This window comes from Pteropus vampyrus, unplaced genomic scaffold (assembly GCF_000151845.1).
Source record: "Pteropus vampyrus isolate Shadow unplaced genomic scaffold, Pvam_2.0 Scaffold28, whole genome shotgun sequence".
NCBI lineage: Eukaryota > Metazoa > Chordata > Mammalia > Chiroptera > Pteropodidae > Pteropus > Pteropus vampyrus.
The window spans coordinates 6327921-6333265 of record NW_011888809.1 but is presented as its reverse complement, the minus strand read 5'-3'; the positions used below and the strand labels follow the sequence as shown (position 1 = coordinate 6333265).

General features: G+C 34.8%; 1 long non-coding RNA gene and 1 other non-coding gene across 2 annotated transcripts in view; both read left to right on the top strand.

The window, feature by feature from the left end:
• Nucleotides 1–5345, top strand: part of LOC111737552 — a 163856-nt gene that overhangs the window by 45278 nt on the left and 113233 nt on the right. The gene's annotated exons all lie outside the window — the stretch shown is intronic.
• LOC111737616 lies at nucleotides 1921–2039 on the top strand. Its single transcript, XR_002779484.1, has one exon. It is a non-coding gene; the product is annotated as a 5S ribosomal RNA (ribosomal RNA).

Below are 5345 nucleotides of genomic sequence, written 5' to 3'. Positions count from 1 at the left end.
GAAAATTAACATTTTAACAACATTCCATTTTCCAGTTTATGTACTCAGTATATCTCTGGATTTTTTTAGGTCTCTTAAATTTTCTGTCAGCAATGTTTTTGAAGTTTCACTATACAGACCTCGCCTATCTTTTGTCAGATTTATCCCTAAGTATTTTATATTTTGATGATATTGTATATTTTTACTTCAATTTCTGATTGTTTATTGCTTATATATAGAAATACAATGGATTTTTGTATATTTTTCTTGTAGATTTTTTTTTTTTTGTATATGTCATCAAATACTCTACCTAGATAGTTACGATGTCTGTGAATAAGGAAAGCTTTACTTTTTTTCCCACTCTGGATGCTTTTTATTTCTTTTCCTGGTCTTACTTCACTGGATAGAATTTTTAGGATGATGTTGGATCAAAGTTGTGAAAGTTCTGAATAACACTGAAGGCTGTGTGACTGATCTCATCAACTTAGCTTCCTCAAAGCCTCCTGGTTCTTGCTTTCCAGATATTCATTATAAAGCCCTGGTTCTGTATTTGGCAATAATGTGGGCATAATAGAACTACTTAAATGTCTGCTTCTGTGTCAGGTATTCTGTTCAGTAGCCTCTGCATATTACACCATTTCATCTTCAAAAGAGCTGCATAGAGAGAGAGCTTGCACAATGCCTACCACTTATCATGGGGCCTAAAGCTTATTAGGTACTCGAAAAATATTTACTTAAGAGATGAATGAATATTTGTGTTGCTATCTCTATTTCCTATGAGAAAATAGGTCATTAGAGACGTTAAGTAACAGACTCAAGAGCAGTGGTAAAACCAGGATACATATGAAATCTCTTTGAATTCAGACCCTATGTTGACAGCCTTGCCTCAGTTTCCATCTTCATTACCTAGATAACTCAGTTGCTGAGTCATCTGTTGCCCACAGCCCAATGCTCTCAATGATGATATCATAACTCTATGAGGATAATATGGAAGCCGCTATTCACACCCATTTTTTAGCTAAGGGTTGTGCCCACATTGCAACCAACAAGTTGATGTTAAAGGAGGATTTACGTCAGATGAGTGTATATTTGTATGAGTATGCTTAAATGTTTATTTATCCTCTGAGAAGCTAGGTAAGTATTTTTCGAAGGCTATTCAGTTACCATTAGAAGTCAGAATAGGTGCGAGAGGATGGGGATACTGTGGCATTCCCCCACTTCAATCAAGGCGACATTTTTATCTGTATTATATATTAAAATGATACTTCAGATTTTACTTTGAAGGTAATGGATGGATGGATAGATTTTAGATAAGTGGATAAATAATTGCAACAATAAAACATTTACAAAATTTCTGCCTTAAGGATAGCCCCGGATTTATTTTTTTAGGAATTCTTCAAATAAAATGTAAAAAATATGGAATCGAGTTCTTCTATGACTGACTCAGTAAAAATAAAACCAGCATTATGTACAATTAATTATTAATCAAATGCCTCTTTTCAAAAATATTTGTAACAGGCTCTACTCCACCCCTCAGCCTGCCCCATCCCAGTCCACAAGGAACAGCTTGTCACTTGTCATTACCACAATAAGACAGGTGAGAAACTTAGCCCTTCCTCTAGGGTATGACTACCTTAAAAAAAATTTCTTTAAGCTTCTGAAGGAAGCTGTGAGAAAATGCATGAATCGAGGTCAGGTTTACATTTCTGCTGTCACCAATCAGCTAATTGTTGAGACTCAGTTATCCTCATCGCTAGTTATTAAATCATTAAGGGTCAAAAGTCGATTCATCCTCACAGTGATCAGTGCAATTCAATTTTGTTTTTCAAATGATGAATAAAATATTTGAAACTACAAGATCTTAATATATCTAACAAATTATCACTTTTTTAGAAGGAGCTCACAGCAGAGCCATAATTGATAACTTTAAAAATAATTCTTGTCTACAGCCATGCCACCCTGAGCAAACCCGATCCCATCTGATCTTGGAAGCTAAGCAGGGTCGGGCCTGGTTAGTACTTGGATGGGAGACCACTTAGGAAGACCAGGTGCTGTAGGTGTAAAAAATAAAAAATAAGGGATTGTAAGCTGACAAGGTCTTTGCAATCTGTGAGGTCAACCAAGGGTTGCCTCACCTAAAAAAATAATAATAATAATTCTTTGTTTACAGATACCAAGCATCTTCGCTAACAATACATGCTTAATGACTTTATATATTAACAGCCTCAAGTTCATTACTAACGAAACAGAGAGGTACACTGAATTTCATCATGCCTCATAGTAAGATGTATAGGTTAAATTGCTTTCAGCAACGAGTTTCAGAAACCCACTTCTATTTACCTTAAATAATAAGAAAGTATATTATTTCTCATGAGAAGAACTCTAGAATAACGCAGTGGATACAATATCTCACTCATCATAGAGCCTTTCTCAACTCGATCTCCAGAGAATCTGCCCATGGTGCCCTAAGTCATCTGTTGAATATAATGAATTGACTTTTCTCCTATGCATGTAGAACAGTACTATAACAACCACCCTTGAGAGAATTGAGAAAGTAGCCACATACATCATTTTCTTCATTCAGCAGTTCCAAAGAAGAGCCCCAGTTGAAGAAGGCTGAATAGTCTGGCTTCTCCCCATCCCAAAATGACTTCCTTTGTGACCGATTGCAAGTCACATTAGCAGTTCCTAGCATTGCATTCAAACATGACAAATTTTAGGGGGGGAAACAGCCTCTTCCCTTTGACTGTTTCTTAGAAATAAGGACATAAGAAGCCCCCGTAACACTTTCCTCCACATCTTATTGATCCCATGGTAAATTCATTGAATCTAAAATACGTTTGCATAATGAGCTCCCAGGGAGAATCAAACATCTCTTGCAGTTTACTAAATCCTCAGGTGCCACTACTTTTCTCAGAATGGTGTGTATATAGGCTATAAACCATAAACCAGTGCTATGAAATGAAAAATGTGCCACAACTATTATTTTTGAGTATATTAGCAATAAACATGCCTCTGAATACAAAGTCTAGGGTTCATTACAAGATAGTACAATTTGTGTGTTTTTTACTTTTGCCAATATGCAGTTGCTGCAGCTGCATATGACTTAAACCACAAGGACATCAATATACTGAAAGGTTTAAGCGCAACTAAAAAAAGAAAATTCCAGAATTTGAGATTAGAAGTCCTCTTTAAAAGTTGGCAGCAGTGACTCAATTCTTATACCTTGTTAAACCATGAGTATATTACAAGAGATTCGTGATTTTTGATTTCCGTCCATGTATGGAATATATATGTATACTTCCATCTCCCCACTTAAGCTAACGATGTCTCAAATGGAATTAAGGTGCAGATAAGAGAACCTGCTCAACCTACTTTAGAGAGAAGAGGATTCATGGCAGAATGTCAACTGGATTATAGTTTTCTTTGAAGAATTGAACAGAAAGACTCTCGCTAGAGCAGAAGCAGGCCAATTCAGAGACTCTTGTTATCAGCGAGCCAATTATTGAATTGAGAAATTGCTGCTGCTACTGCCAGCTCCAAAAACTCAAAATGGTATTTGTATATGTGGACTTTCTTAATGTTACATTGTTCTACCTGCCTCAATATCTGGAGATTAAGGTACAATCCTATTCCTCTACTTCTAATCTGTAACTGCTGTAAATCAGAGGTGGATCTAGTCCCAGTTTTTTTCCTTTAACTTTTTAAAATGTAATGTCTCCTAATATATCTCATTCTAGAGTCAGAACCAAAATGAAGTTATATAGAATTCTCTCCATCAAAATTAGTTTAAACTTAAACATCCTCTGGTTTTTCTCAACATTAAGTGACTTTTCTCTTACGGACATAAAATTTCTTGCTCTCTTAGTGTATATCTTTCCATAATCCTTATCAACTTCTCCTCCACCCTCTCTGCCTGACAGAAAAAAAATACAGAGGCGAAGTGTCGGGTGGAGGGACAGTGTTTTCTTTCCAGTGCTCTTTGCGGTTCTTAATTTCCTTGTCTTCACATAAACATGGAAAAGAATTTTTTCCGTATACCAAAAGCATGGCATTTTAATTGCGCCTCTTTCCATTTAGAAGGTATCAATTCTATAGCCTCTAAAAGACAAGAAAAAGTATTTCCAACTTCCAAAGCTAGTTCCAACTGCTCACGATCGGGCTATAGATTATGACATTTTAAAACACAGCACTTTATTTAAGAACCAGAGTTGTCCCTAGAAACACAAATATGTCTTTGCCTGTCTTCTGAAAACATGGTATATAATGCAACAATATTTACCATTAATAAGTTTTTTAGAGGGAAAAATAAAAGGATTCTATTCCAGCTAAGAAATCTGCTACTGCCGATTGTGGGCAAATCTTGTTCTAGAGTTGCTATGATTATTAAAGCATTATCTTGACAAACCCCTAGAGACTTAAACAGTTTAGAGTTGCCTGACTCCAAAGGACCAGGGATTAGGCAGTATCTAAGATTCAGCCTGTGTTACTACCGCCCTAATGTTTAAGATTGCTTTAAAGCAGTAAGCATGTAGGAAATAGACTGGACTTATTGACTAGATAAAAAAAAAACTTGCTTTATCATTTGTGTGCAACCGAATACTTTTGGTATGCCTGACTAGCCTTGAAATGTATGCTTTTAAATACTTAGCCCCGCTTAATGCTACTTTTCTATTGAATTTGTACTCTGATATATATGGATAATGAGTTACAGAAGAAAAAAGTAAGCTTTTGTTCATGTCATAGGTGAGCACAAACAGAGTTTCTGTCTCTTTTGATACATCAGGGTTTAGAAACTATGTTTCTCACATACCCTTTTTTAAAAATGATGAAAAATCATTAAATTTAATAATTCAAGATGGAGATAACATAGTATTAATGTAATGATATTAAGTGTATGAAGCAGAAGTGCATATAGCCTAAATAATCATTGTAGATTTAGTAACAATAGAGAGCAAGCAGCAAAATTTACTCATGAGAGTATAAACACATACTCTCACACACAATCATTTAACAATTATAATCTAGGTTTACAGTTGTAGAATATATTAACAACATTTTAGAAGTTAATCAACTGAAATTTTCTTATATTTAAGAGTAGCTTAAAATTAAGTTATTGGAATAACATAAAAAAATCAAAATCAGTTTTCTCATGTAGATACATAAATCAGTTTGAAGATGATCTGGGAAATAGTGTATGCATGTTAATAATAAAAATATCCACAAAATATCCAGCCCAACGAAAAATGTTGAAAGCACACATAAGAACATAAAAAAAAAAACCTTTAGTAAGAAATTTAAAAATGAAGAAAAGGAGAGCCATATTCTGTCTCCACATGAGAAAATTGGCTTTTATAGATGTTCAT